This window comes from Nicotiana attenuata, chromosome 6 (assembly GCF_001879085.1).
Source record: "Nicotiana attenuata strain UT chromosome 6, NIATTr2, whole genome shotgun sequence".
In the NCBI taxonomy this organism is placed as follows: Eukaryota; Viridiplantae; Streptophyta; class Magnoliopsida; order Solanales; family Solanaceae; genus Nicotiana; species Nicotiana attenuata.
Window position 1 is genome coordinate 68,995,358 of NC_031994.1, and position 16,007 is coordinate 69,011,364.

Here is a 16,007-nt window from a genome sequence, read left to right on the forward strand (position 1 = left end):
CCAGAAGGAAATGCGGATAATTTTTTGTGCACATATTTTTCCCCCGCTTTTATCGTAGTAATATAAAGGTATTCAGCCTTTCCTTCGTTTGGTGTCTCAATATGGTAGCCATTTTGGCGATTAGCTTTGAAACTCAACAAGTTTCTTTGAGACTTACTACAATATAATGCATTATCAATAGTTAATATCGTTCCTCCAGGTAGTAATAAGGCCGCTCTTCAGAGCCCTCAACTAACTTAGTACTACCAGATATTGTATTAACATAGGCCTTTTTCATAACCAAATAAGAAAAAAATTTCTTTTCTCTTAATATTGTGTGAGTTGTAGCACTATCCAAAAGACATAAATCTTCATTACTCATCTTGGATCCAATTGAAGACTGGGAATTTTAATTTCTAAACAACGAAAAAAGCTCAACTTCGTGCTGATAACGTGTTAAGAAACATAGCTCAAAGTAACAATATAAAATAAGTAAATAAGTAGAATAAGAGAAGAAGAGATAACTTTCTTATTTCATCAAGTGTTCAAGTGTGTTCCATCTCACATTTCATGCCTCTATTTTATAACATTACATATGAAGGTTACAAAATGATTGTCTTAAACATGACATTAACAATTGAGATCATGGGGGAAGATCATGGGGAGAGGTTATGGTGGTGTGGGAGTTACAATCATAATACTGATGAGTAGTGGGAGGTTATTTACATCATAGGCAAAATAGTGGGAGTAGTGGACATCCATATTAACTATAGGTTTTACAACAATTATTATATAATATATATTTAATAAAAGATTTCAAAATTTTAATGATTTTTAAGATTTGGTAGATGTAGGATTGAGTGAGTTAATAGGATATTTTCTCTCACTGAATTAGATAATATATTTACCTTCTATCAATTATATTTTTCTTCCTCTATGTATAGTTTTTTTTCATGTTTCTCACTATTTTACTTTCTAATTTTAACTCAATTCTCAAGATTAACTATTCCTTTTTGTCACATTTGATTGATCAACACACCAGAAAGCAAGTTCTTTTGTGTATCATCTTCTTTAACTAAGAAATCCACGAGACAAATATCGCAAGGTTCAAACCCCGATGAATAATGGGCTCACTCCTTTACTATATTCACTTAAAAGAAGAATTCAATATCATATGACGTGCGCTTAACCCATACATCATGAGTTGCGCTTGCTCTCAACACTAGATCAAAGTCATGTAGATTTTTTTGTGTCTCGATATTATATGGATTTTATAAAAGAAGTTTCAGGGTCTTTTTAATATATTTTAGTTTTAGGCCACCAGTTCTGTTGAGTCGTCCCTCATTGATTATCAACAATTATTTACAGACTACTACACCATCATGAACATATTGTTCAACCAGCTTCATTCTATTTGATAACTGAATGACACACTCACTATCTTTATTGTTCTTTCCATTGTTGTCTTATTTTAATTGAGATTCTACAAACTTGATTGAGAATATCAGGGATGGGCATGTGGCTCTAGTAGGAGACTAGTAAAGCCTTGATTTAGGTCCCCAAAATTTTTAGTAATGGACTTTATAATTTTATTTCAAGTTAGACAATATTAATATTTGTAAAAAGATAAAAAAAAGTACAAAAAATATAAAAAAGAAAGAAAGATGTCTACTGTTTAACAGTAAAAATATTTTTAAAACTCTGAATTAAACTACTTAAATCTTCATATTAGTAAATATATTTTTTACAACAATATCAAAGGTACCATATTGCAAATACATGTCTAACATCTTATTTATTTAAATTACCCTTTTCTAATATAAATAATAATATTACTATGTGAAGTTAAGGACTTTATGTCATTTAAGGATATATACTATAAACAACAAGTATGAAAAAATGGCAAGATTAATTTATTTGCATATATGTTTATATGTACTAATAAAAAAGTATAAGGCCTCTGTCACGACCCAAAAACTAACCCTGTCGTGATGGCGCCTATTATGGTACTAGGCAAGTCGACACATTACCAAAACAAAACGATATTTCATTTTCAAGAAAATTCCAAAGCTATTTAATATAAAACCTTCATAAGGAGTTCAAATCAAAATGAAAGTGCGGAAAGAAAGCCCAACATCGGGATATCACTATCATGAGCATCTACTACAATATTTTTGACAATATCGAGACTAACATAGTCTGGAAAGTAACTAAATTCAACTAAAGGAAGATAAGAGGGAGAAGAGCAGGGCTGCAATCGCCAGCAGCTACCTTGCTATCTCCGAGAAAGTCTGCAACTGGAATAGTCAACAGCCGCTACTGTGTCCAGATAAACCTGGATCTGCACACAAGGTGCAGGGAGTAACTTGAGTACGCCAACTCAGTAAGTAACAACGGTAAATAAAGGCTGAGAAGTAGTGACGAGCAATAATGCATATAAAGTTCATATTACAAACTCAGTAAAAATACGGCATGCCTTTAAAACCATAGTTTGAATCAAATCAGCTTGTTTAAATCCAGTTCCAGTAAAAATCAATTTGAAAACATCTTTCAACAATTTAGAACAAAGATTCAAGGTAAAAGAGAGAAAAATGATGAAATCATAAACAGCCCCTCGGCAAACATATCTCGTATACAGCCCCTCGGGCAAACCTCACCATCGCTCATGTACAGCCCCTCGGGCAAACCTCACCATCACTCATGCCTCTCAGTCACTTAGCACTCGGCACTCGCACTCAATAGGTACATGTGCTCACTGGGTTGTGCAGACTTCGGAGAGGCTCCTTCAGCCCAAGCGCTATAATAAACCAATCATGGCATAAATCAATCAGGCCTTCGGCCTCACTCGGTCATGAATCAGTAAAAATATGTTGCGGCATGCAGCCCGATCCCATAAATATCCTCACAAATCAGGACATCGGCCTCACTCAGCCATAACCTCTCCAGCCTCTCGGGCTCTCAGAAAACAAGGTATTCAGCCCAAACAACATTTATATGATGCATCGAAACGGAGTAATAGAGACTGAGTTATACAGTAAATAAGTATAAACTTGACTGAGTATAGATTTTTAATCGAAAACAATGAGAGGATAGCAATAAAGGACCTCTAAGGTCCAAACAACACTGGCACAAGGCCTAAACGTGGAATCCAGCCTGATTTACAGAAATCCTTCTAAAACACGTAAGAAGCATGTAGTTTCAACAAGATATTCAACTTTACAATAGATACAGGACGGACCAAGTCACAATCCCCAACGGTGCACGCCCACACGCCTGTCACCGAGCATGTGCGCCACCTCAAAATAGTCACATGACACAAAATACGGGGTTTCATACCCTCAGGACTAGATTTACAATCGTTTCTTACCTCAAACCGATCAAATCCCTACTCCGAGATGCTCTTGCCCCTCGACTCGGTCTCCAAATGCTCCAAATCTATTCACAATTAGTTCAATGCCATCAATATATGCTAAAGGAATGATTTCCACAATAAAAACTACTAAATTAGACCAAGAACCCGAAATCCACTCAAACCCGGGCCCCGGCCCACGTCTTGGAATCCGACAAAAGTCACAAAACTATAAAACCCATTCACTCACGAGTCTACCCATATCTATTTCATCAAAATCCAACATCATTTGGTCCCTCAAATCCCCAAATTACTTCCTCAAGAACTCTTCCATTTTTCTCCCAATTTTTCACCCCAATTCCCAATTTAGATGATAGAAATCAAGATACAATCATGGAATTTAACCAAAATCAAGTGAAGAACACTTACCCCAATCAACTCCCTGAAAATGCCTTCAAAAATCGTCCAAATTTGTGGTCTCTAGCTCAAAATATGAAAAATGGGCTCAAACCCTCGATTTTGAATATAACACTGTCTACCCAGATTTTACTCTTCGCGAATGCGGCCTCTTTCACGCGTTCGCGTAGAACAACTCCACTATCTCCTTACTTTACTCTTCGCGAACGCGACAAGCTCCTCGCGAACGTGATGCCTTACCAGCTCAACCTTCACGAACACGACCACAATCTCGCGAACGCGTAGAACCATGGACCTGGTCCCCAACTGCCTCTTCACTTCTTCGCGAACGCGATACTCCTCTCGCGTTCGCGATGCACTCCACCCTTTAACCTTCGCGAACGCGTCCCCTTCTTCGCGAACACGAAGAGCAGAACATCATCAGCTCACCTTACCCCTTCGCGAACGCGCTAGCCTCCTCGCGAACGCGATGAAGAAAATCTCTGCAACGAAATACCAGAAAATCTGCCAACTTCTAAAGCCTAGAAATGATCCGTTCACCACCCGAAACTCACCCGAGGGCCTCGGGACCTCAACCAAACATACCAACACATCCCATAACATCATTCAAACTTAGTCGAACCTTTGAATCACTCAAACCAACATCAAAACACCAAATTACCCTCGGATTCAAGCCTAAGAACTTCTAAACTTTCAAATTTCACAAACGACGCCGAAACCTATCAAATCACGTGTGAATGACCCCAAATTTTTCACACACGTCAAAAATGACACTACGAACCTACTTCAACTTCCGGAATTCCATTCCAACCCCGATATCAAATTTTCCACTGCCGACCAAAATTGCCAAATTTCCAACTTTCGCCAATTCAAGCCTAATTCTACCACGGACCTCCAAATCACATTACAGACGCACTCCTAATTCAAAATCACCTAACGGAGCTAACTAAACCATAAAAATCCAAATCCGAGATCGTTTACTCATCATTCAACATCCGGTTGACTTTTTCCAACTTAAGCTTCTAAATATGAGACTAAGTGTCTCATTCCACTCCGAAACCACTCCGGACCCAAACTAACCAACACGATACGATCAAATATAGCTGAAGAACACAAAAGGAAGCAGAAATGGGGGGAAAAGGGCTATAACTCACGAAACGACCGGCCGGGTCGTTACATCCTCCTCCTCTTAAACAAACGTTCGTCTTCGAACGAGTCTAGAAACATACCTGAAGCCTCAAATAGGTGTGGATATCTGCTCCGCATCTCCCGTTCGGTCTCCCATGTAGGCTCCTCCACGGGTCGACCTCTCCACTGCACTTTTACTAAAGCTATATCCTTTGATCTCAACTATCTGACCTGCCGCTCCAGAAAAGCCACCGGCTCCACATCATATGTCAAATCACCAACTAACTGAAACGTGCTGAAATCTAATCATGAGACGGATCGCCGATATACTTCTAGAGCATAGAAACATGAAATACTGGATGCACACCCGACAAGCTAGGTGGCAAAGCAAGCTCATAAGCCACCTCCCCAATCCTCCGAAGCACCTCAAAAGGCCCAATGAACCGAGGGCTCATCTTGCCCTTCTTCCCAAATCTCATAACACCCTTCATGGGTGAAACTTTTAGTATAACCTTCTCCCTAACCATGTAAGACATATCACGAACCTTTCTGTCAGCATAACTTTTTTGTCTTGACTGAGCTGTACAAAGTTGATCCTGAATGACTTTCACCTTGTCCAAAGCATCTTGTACTAAGTTTGTACCCAAAAGTCTAGCTCGCCCGGCTAAAACCAACCTACTGGAGATCTACACCGTCTCCCGTATAAAGCCTCATACGGAGCCATCTGAATACTCAACTGATAACTATTACAAACTCAGCGAGTGGCAGAAACTGATCCTATGAACCCCCAAAATCGATGACACAATGCGCAACATGTCCTTCAATATCTGAATAGTGTGCTCGGATTGCCCGTCCGTGTGAGGATGAAATGTTGTACTCAACTCAACCTAGTGGCCAAACTCTCGTTGCACGGCTCTCCAAAACTGCAATGTAAACTGCGTGCCTCTATCTGAAATGATGAAAACTGGCACTCCATGATGGCGAACAATCTTTCTGATGTAAATCTCAGCCAACTGCTCTAAAGAATAGGTAGTACACACAGAAATGAAGTGCGCAGACTTGTCAGCCGATCCACAATCACCCAAATAGCATCGAACTTTCTCAAAGTCCGTGGGAGTCCAACTATGAAATCCATGGTGATCCGCTCCCACTTCCACTCTGGAACCTCTATCTGCTGAAGCAAGCCACCCAATCTCTGATGCTCATATTTTACCTACTGACAGTTGAGACACCGAGCTATAAACCCCACTATATCTTTCTTCATCATCCTCCACCAATAGTGGTGCCTCAAATCCCGATACATCTTCGCGGCACCCGGATGGATGGAATACCGCGAGCTGTGGGCCTCCTCAAGAATCAACTCCCGAAGCCCATCTACATTAGGTACACATAGCTGGCCTTGTATCCTTAATATCCCATCATCACCAATAGTCACATCTCTGGCATCATTATGTAGAACCTTGTCCTTGAGGACAAGCAAATGAGGATCATCATAGTGGTGCTCTCTGATACGATCAAACAAGGAAGACCGAGAAACCACACAAGCTAGGACCCGACTGGGCTCCGAATATCCAACCTCACAAACCGATTGGCCAAAGCCTGAACATCAACCACAGAGGTCTCTCCCCAACAGGAATAAATGCAAGACTACCCATACTCACCGCCTTCCTACTCAAGGCATCGGCCACCATATTGTCCATTCCCGGATGATACAAAATAGTAATATCATAGTTCTTTAGAAGCTCCAACCATCTCCGCTGCCTCAAATTTAGGTCCGTCTGTTTGAACAAGTGCTGGAGGCTACGATGATCAGTAAACACCTGATCGCTGCCGACTCAACACTACACTAAGGTAGGAAGAGCGGGTCGCAACAGCTTTTATCCGATAGTGGATCGGGATCGATTTTCCACAGGGAGCTAGAGAGGGAGTTGTACTATCTGCTTAGTTTAGAATTGTAGTTGTGCTTCTAATATCACTTCTAACATTTTCGGTTTTGATTTTTATATCTTCTACTTTAAGACTAATATTTGAAGCTAAATTATGATATGGAGATATTGCTAAGTTGTAATTAATATAGAGAAAGGCACTAGGGTCGTGGCATTACCTAGGTGGCTAATTAACGGGTAGATGCTACTAAGGGTAAATTGACTTATTTGGGGCTTATGCTATAACCGTTGCTCAATTGTACCCACTCTCACACCTCTCGGTAGAGAGAGTGATTTTTCCCAATTGACTCTCTCGAGACCAATTGGGTAGGCCAATTTGACCAAGCAACTAGGGTTCAAGTGGGGTAATTACTCTCTCGAGGTTTAACCCGTTAATTGGGACTACCATTTCTCATGGGTCCATCCCAATTTCTTGTTGGGTCAATTTTGGGGTCATAGACTTTCTTTCTCAAGAAGAGTCAAACCCACCAAGCTAGAATCAGTGTTTGCAACCATCAATCCTTAATGAAAACCTAAAATTAACCCAAATAGCAAACACCCAATATCAATCTAGCCTTAGATTGCAACACCCATTAATTACCCACACTAGGGTTAAGCCACAACCCTAGCTAGTAAGTTTAGCTACTCATGCTAGATGCAAAAATTAAAGAAATAGATGAAGAAGCAAACATAATAATTGATTACTAAGGAAGAAATACAAAATTAGAGGTTAAAAATTCCAAAAATGGCTAAACCATATGTTCTCACGAGCTCACCAGCCATAGGTATCTAAAACTTAACCTAAAAATGGAAAAAGGATCTATTTATAGTGGCTGAAAAACTTGGACAAAAATACCCCTGCGGGGTCAGCGCGGGCCGCGCAAAAAGGTAGCGCGGCCGCGTGGGCTCTTGAAATCTTGAAGATTGGCTCTCTGAAGTTGAGGATAGCGGGCCGCACAAAAGTGTAGCGCGGCTGCAAGAGATCTGGCGCGGACCGCGTAAATGTGACTGCGGACGCGTGGCTTGCTTTGGTCCCCAAATTTCATCTCTCTGAATCTCTTCACGTGGACCGCGTGAAAATGTGGCGCAGCCGCGTGAGCTGAACGCGGGCCGCGTAAATCCAACCGCGGCCGCGTTGTGAGAGTCATGAATTAGCACTTCTCTGAATCTCCTAGTGTGGCCGCGTGCACTTTTGTGCGGTCCGCACTAGGATCTTTTTCCTTCACTTTTCTTGGCCTTTGATGCTTGAGCAGGTGTCACTCCGTTTTGAGCCGATCTTTGACAATTCAGTCACTTTGTCGCTCAAACCTGCAATCAAGCACAACCTGTGAGCATTTTGGGATTATTTTGTATCAAATTATACTCAAAGCATAGGCAAGTAGGGGCATAAAACACGTTAAAATCCTACTTATCAACACCTCACAAGACACACCATAGAGATAGTGCCTCCAATTCTTCAACGCATAAACAATGGCGGCCAACTCCAAATCATGAACGGGGTAGTTCTTCTCATGGGGCTTCAACTAACGAGAAGCATAAGCAATCACTCTACCCTCTTGCATCAACACACACCCAATGCCAACCCGAGAAGCATCACAATATACTGTATACGAACCTGAAGCTGATGGCAGAACTAATACAGGAGCTGTGGTCAAGGCAGTCTTGAGCTTCTGAAAGCTCGCCTCATACTCATCTGACCACCTGAAAGGAGCATCCTTTTGGATCAATTTGGTCAAGGGTGATGCAATAGATGAAAATTCTTGAACGAACCGACGGTAATAACCAGCCAAACCAAGAAAGCTACGAATCTCTTTGGCTGAGGACGGTCTGGGCCAACTCTGAACTGCCTTTATTTTCTTCGGATCAACCTAAATACCCTCGCTGGACACCACGTGCCCCAAGAATGCCACTGAACTGAGCCAAAACTCACACTTGGAGAACTTAGCATAAAGCTTCTCCTCCCTCGACCGCTGCAATACAACTCTGAAATGCTCGACGTGCTCCTCCTGGCTACACGAGTACACCAGAATATCATCAATAAATACAATAACAAACGAGTCAAGATAAGGCCGAAACACGTTGTTCATCAAATGCATGAGCGTTGCTGGGGCATTGGTCGGCCAAAAAGACATCACAAGGAACTCATAATGACCATATCGGGTCATGAAAGTTGTCTTAAGAATGTTCGAGTCCCTAATCTTCAACTGGTGATACCCTGACCTGAGATCAATCTTGGAGACACCCTCGCTCCCTGAATCTAGTCAAATAGATCATCAATACGAGGCAAAGGATACTTGTTCTTGATTTTAACTTTGTTCAACTGCCTGTAATCAATGCACATTCTCATGGTGCCATCTTTCTTCTTCACAAAAAGAGTAGGTGTACCCTAAGGTGACACACTAGGCCAAATAAACCCCTTATCAAGGAGTTCCTGAAGCTGCTCTTTGAATTCCTTTAACTCCGCCGGTGCCATACGATATGGTGGAATAGAAATGGGCAGAGTGCCCGGCAACAAATCAATACCGAAGTCAATATCCCTGTCTGGCGGCATGCCCGGCAAGTCTGCAAGAAACACATCCAGAAAATCTCTCACCACCAGAACTGAATCAATAGCAGGAGTCTCTGCACTGACATCCCTTACAAAGGCCAAATAAGAAATACAATCCTTCCCAACCATCCGTTGGGCCTTCATGTATGAAATCACTCTACTGGGAACATAATCTGACGAACCTCGCCACTCAATCCGTGGCACCCCCGGCATAGCCAACGTCACCGTCTTAGCGTGACAGTCCAGAATAGCATGACACAGAGACAACCAATCCATGCCCAATATCACATCAAAATTAACCATACTAAGCAGCAAAAGGTCTACTCGGGTCTCCAAACCCCCAAAAGTAATCACACAAGACCGATACGAGGTCTACAATAATAGTATCGCCCACAGGAGTAGATAAATGAACAGATGAAACAAGAGACTCGTGGGGCGTATATAAATAATGAGCAAAATATGACAACACATATGAAAAAGTGGAACCAGGATCAAATAATACAGAGGCATCCCTGTGGAAAACTGAGAAAATACCTGTGATAACAGCATCTGAAGCAATAACATCTGGTCTGGCAGGGATTGCATAGAAACAGGCCTGACCACCACCTGATCGACCTCCCCCTCTAGGGCGACCCCTAATTGACTGACCCCCACCCCTAGCTGTCTGGGCGGGTGGTGAAGTAACTAGTGCTGAAGTCGATGGCTGACTTCTCTGCTGAGGCGCACCCCCATGGCGACGAGGACACTGCCTCCACATATGCCCAAACTCCCCACACTCAAAACAACTCCCTAGTACTGATGGCGGGGACTGAAGGGAACCCCTAACACCGGGATAACTGGTAGAAGAACCTGGCATGGAGGAGCCATGAACTGATGGAGCACGGGATGAACTCTGGGCTGGGAGGGCGCTAAGTGATGAATGGCCCTGATGAGAACTGTGAGAACCATGGCCCGATGATGCGCCACAGTGAAGTAGGCGAGCTGACTGAGCATGTCTGGTGTTTTAAACGTCAATACCACACAAGAGGGGGGGTGATTTGTGTGGTACCCAATTTTCGCTTAACTGAACTATAGAAGGACTTGGTTCTTCTAGGTGTTCCAACTACTGTTGTTTGCGAAATAATAAATACAGAAAATAAAGAACACAGTGATTTTTACGTGGAAAACACCTGGATCAAAAGGTGAAAAAACCACGACCTACTACTCAGTAGGATTTTCCCAAACTTCCACAAAAATCACTAAGCCAAAACAGCATTTACAAAACTCTTGTAAACCTAAGGATTAACTCTAATCCCGTTGTGGCAACCAGCCTCTAACTGCTGCAACAACTTCAAGTTAACTCTAACTTGAATACTCAAAATTACCTATTACAATTGCTTCTAGATAAAGCTGAAAGGTACAATATGAAAACACCTACTACAATTGAACTAGAAATAAAGAAAGACACATAAAACTCTTTATGGAGCTTGTTCTTCAATCTGGTTCATGTAGCTTCAGGTTTGCACGCTTGAATCACACACGAACTGCTTGCAAAAAGCCTTGCTATTTTGCTCTCAATTCATGTTTTACTTCTGCGTTTTTGTGCAACACTTGTAATGTGAGAACATCCTGCAATTTATAGAGTTAGTAGATGAAGAAATAACTAGAGTTCTGATGCAACTCTTCCTTGGTGGAAGAGTTCTAGTTGATTTCAACTTCTAACTCCTTCCCTATCTTGAATTGTGTTCTCTTCGATTAAGGACTCCTTCTCCTTATCAATTATGCAACCTTTTCGATCAGGAGATATTAAATACACCAAGTTAAGCTTATCTCCTTCACGTGCAACCCACATGCTCAAATCTACCCGTTTTTGTGCACCTGAGTGATGGACCTGGTTCATCCTGAGTTCCTTTGTCAGTCTTCAAAAATAACCTTTAATTGGGCCAACAATGTCTGAATGGACGGCCTCTTCCGTGTTGGAACTCACCCCCATAAGGAGCACCACCAAAACTACAGGATCCCCGAGGCCTCTTGGCCTCCCTCTCCACTCGCTCCCGACGGGAAATCGACTCTATGTCCCAAGCAATGTCAACAACCTCCTTAAAAGAAGCACCAAATACCCTCTCTCTAGTCATAAGAATCTGCAGCTGATATGAGAGGCCATCAACGAACCTCGTAATCCTCTCCCTGTCTATGGGAACCAATCAAATTGCATGACGGGCCAGCTCAGAAAATCACATCTCGTACTACATCACAGTCATAGCATCCTGACGTAACTGCTCGAACTGCCTGTGCAGCTCCTCTCTACGGGACTGTGGCACACACTTCTCTAGGAAGAGAATGGAGAACTGCTGTCGGGTACGGGGCACTGCACCAACAGGCCTACGCCTCTCATAAGCCTCCCACCAAGTAAAGGCAGCTCCAGAGAACTGAAATGTAGTGAACGAGACCCCACTGGTCTCCAAAATACCCGCTGTATGGATAATCCTCTTACACTTGTCCAAGAAACCCTGGGCATCCTCGCCCTCTGTACCACTAAAAGACGGAGGCTGAAGTCTACCAAACCTCTCTAATCTACGTTGCTCGTCATCAGGCATGACTGGTACAACATAATCCTAAGCAGGTGCAACCGGATAGGCTGGTGGTGCCTCCGGTGTCTGAAGTCCCTAAACAACCTGCACGCGTATACCGGCGGCGGGAGTCTGAGTGCCTCCCCCAGCCTGGGAAGTAGCTGTTATAGTAGAAACAGCGACTGCCTGAGCAAGACTGGTGCACACGGTAAGAATCTGAGCTAAGGTCTCCTGAAGACCTGGGATAACAATAGGCACAGCCGGTGCCTGGGCTGGTCCCGTTGGTGCATCCACAACTGGGACCTGATCATGAACTGGGGCGGCTGGTGGATCTGTAGGTGCTGCCCTAGCTACTGTGCGGGCTACACCCCTGCCCCTACCACGGCCTCGACCGCGACGTCGGCCTCTTGCGGCCCCAATTAGTGGTACTGGTGGCCGTCCGTCCTGACCGGTAGCACGTGTCCTCACCATCTGTGAGAGAATAGAATAACCGTCATTTAGTTACCAGAATCAATAGGATCGCACGACAAGAATTCAAGAATGTGAAGTTTTCCTAAAGGTTCTGCAGCTTCTCGAAGATAAGTACAGACGTCTCCGTACCGATCCGCAAGACTCTACTAAACCCGCTCATGACCTGTGAGACCTATGTAACCTAGGCTCTGATACCGACTTGACGACCCAAAAACTACCCCTGTCGTGATGGCGCCTATCATGGTACTAGGCAAGCCGACATATTATTAAAACAAAACGATATTTCATTTTCAGGAAAATTCCAAAGCTATTTAATATAAAACCTTCATAAGGAGTTCAAATCGAAACAAAAGTGCGGAAAGAAAGCCCGACATCAGGGTGTCACTAGTCATGAGCTTCTACTACAATGTGTCTGACAATATCGAGACTAACATAGTCTGGAGAGTAAATAATACAACTAAATGAAGATAAAAGGGAGAAGAGCAGGGCTGCGATCGCTAGGCAGCTACCTTGCTATCTTCGAGAAAGTCTGCGACTGGAATAGTAAACAGCCGCTACCGTGTCCAGATACACCTGGATATGCACACAAGGTGCAGGAAGTAACGTGAGTACGCCAACTCAGTAAGTAACAACGGTAAATAAAGGTTGAGAAGTAGTGACGAGCAATAATGCATATAAAGTTCATATTATAAACTCAGTAAAAATACGGCATGCCTTTAAAACCATAGTTTGAATCAAATCAGCTTGTTTAAATCCAGTTCCAGTAAAAATCAATTTGAAAACATCTTTCAACAATTTTAGAACAAAGATTCAAGGAAAAAGAGAGAAAAATGATGAAATCATACACAACACCTCGGGCAAACATCTCTCATATACAGCCCCTCGGGCAAACCTCACCATCACTCATATACAGCCCCTCGGGCAAACCGCACCATCGCTCATGTACAGCCCCTCGAGCAAACCTCACCATCGCTCACGCCTCTCAGTCACTCAGCACTCGGCACTCGGCAGTCACACCCAATAGGTACATGCGCTCACTCGGGTTGTGCAGACTCCAGCGGGGCTCCTTCAGCCCAAGCGCTATAATAAGCCAATCATGGAATAATCAATCAGGCCTCGGCCTCACTCAATCATGAATAAGTAAAAACATGTTGCGACGTGTAGCCCATTCCCAAAAATATCCTCACAAATCAGGCCCTCGGCCTCACTAAGTCATAACCTCTCCAGCCTCTCGGGCTCTCAGGAAACAAGGTATTCAGCCCAAACAACATTTATATAATGCACCAAAACGGATTAATAGAGACTGAGTTATGCAGTAAATAAGTATAAACATGACTGAGTATAGATTTCCAATCGAAAACAATGAGAGGATAGCAATAAAAGACCTCTAAGGTCCAAACAACACTGTTATAAGGCCTAAACATGGCATCCTTCCTGATTTACAGAAATCCTTCTAAAACACGTAAGAAGCATGTAGTTTCAACAAGATATTCAACTTTATAATAGATACGGGACGGACCAAGTCACAATCCCCAACGGTACACGCCCACACACCCGTCACCTAGCATGTGCGCCACCTCAAAATAGTCACATGACACAAAATCCGGGGTTTCATACCCTCAGGACTAGTGTGACGACCCAAAGGGTCATCACCTGTATTCCTACTCACCCTGCATTTCTGAGATCGTGAAAACCTCATTTAGGGTTGCCTCGAGTTGTGTGCGCAGTTCGGGCGCGTAGCCGGAAAAGTTTAAATATGAAATTTGTGAGAAAAATTATTAAATCTTGGTATTTAATTGATTAAGTTTGACTTCGGTCAACGTTTTGGGCAAACGGACCCGGACCCGTGATTTGACGGTCCCGGAGGGTCCGTAGGAAAATATGGGACTTGGGCGTATGCCCAGAATCAAATTCCGAGGTCCCAAGCCCGAGAAATGAATTTTTGTGTGAAATTATTTTCTGGAAATAAATAAGGAAATTGGAAATGAAATTTGATTAAAAGACTGTGGTATCGGGCTCGTATTTTGGTTCCGACGCCTGGTACAAGTCTTATATACGGCTTAAGTACTTTCTTTAAAGTTTGGTTGAATTTGGACGTTTGACGTGTTTTGGACTAAAAACTCTAAACTTGAGGTTTTATGAAAATTGGAAGAAAATCCTGGGTTTTGAGGCCTAATTTGATGATTATGATGTTGTTTGGGCGATTTGATCGCACGGATGAGTCCGTAGGATGTTTTTGAGTTTATATGTATGTTCGGTTTGGAGCCCCGAGGGCTCGGGTGAGTTTTGAGTAGGTCCCGGGAGGTCTTAGGCTAGAAATATCAGATGGTTGCAAGTTCAGGTGTTGCAGGCCCCCAGCGCGGCCGCGGTCATTTCCGCATAGTCCGCGCTGGAAGTCGCGCGGCCGCGGTGCGTTCTTGCGCAGTCCGCGTGGCTAGTTTCAGAGGGCCAGTGAATTCTAGGTCAACCAGCGCGGCCGCGCGCCAAATCAGTGCGGTCCGCGCTGGGTAGGTTCAGAGAGTCATTTTTCTTCCCTTCCTCGGTGCGACCGGGTGCATTTTTGTGCGGTCTGCGCCAGTCTTCAGCACAGTATATAAAGTCGGGATTTTCAGTCATTTTTCACTTTTTCAAAACCCAATAAGAGGCGATTTTCCAAACGATTCCACTTCTTCAAAACGATTGGTAAGTGATTTCTAACTGATTTTCTAAACTCCTTAACATCCTTAAACATAATTTCAACTTCAAAACAAAGATTTTAATGGGGAAATTGGGAATTTAGGGTAGAACCTAGGTTTTCTAAAATTGGGGGTTTTGGACCTCAATTCGGGGTCCGATTCCAAAATAACTTACATATTTGAGTTCATGGGGGAATGGGTAAACGGGTTTTGGTTCGAACCTCGGGTTTTGACCATGTGGGCCCGGGGGCATTTTTGACCTTTTGGGGTAAATTGATGAAAAAGCTATAATTAGTCATTGGGTTTGATTTGTTTAGCACACATTGATAACATGAAGTCCTTATTGCATAGATTTGGTCGAGTTGGAGCCGAATTCGAGAGGGAAAGCGATTGTGGAGGATTGTATTGGCCGTGGAAGTTGAGGTAAGTATTTGGTTTAACCCTAGCTTGAGGGAATAGGAGTCGAGTCTTGTTTGCTAATTGCTAAATGATCGAGTACGATGTATAGGCATGGTGACGAGTTCCTATATATTGGGATCTAGCATGACCGTGAGTCCTTATATGAGGATTGTTTGGATATTTTTATGCCTTCCATACTTTATTGATGGCTTCTATGCGTTGTAAACACCTTGTGAAAGATATTGTGATTGTGGAACTTCGTGGAGCATTGGCTCGGTCTGAAATACAAATGGTGAGAGCATATGAAATGAGAAATGCCTTAGAGCTTGACACGAGTGCTAATCAGAACTAGGAAATGAAAATGAAAGAAAAAGAGAAATAACGATTTACTCTTGCATGGTTGTTATTGGTTGTTTGTGTACCCTTGTTGAGATTTCCTTCCAAATACTTGTTCACTCCTGCCTTTTATTTGTGACTGTTGCTTGGGCAAGATTGAGAGGTAGACATTGTGGATCGGGTTGCACGCCGCAACAGTGATAAATTGTGGATCGGGTTGCACGCCGCAAC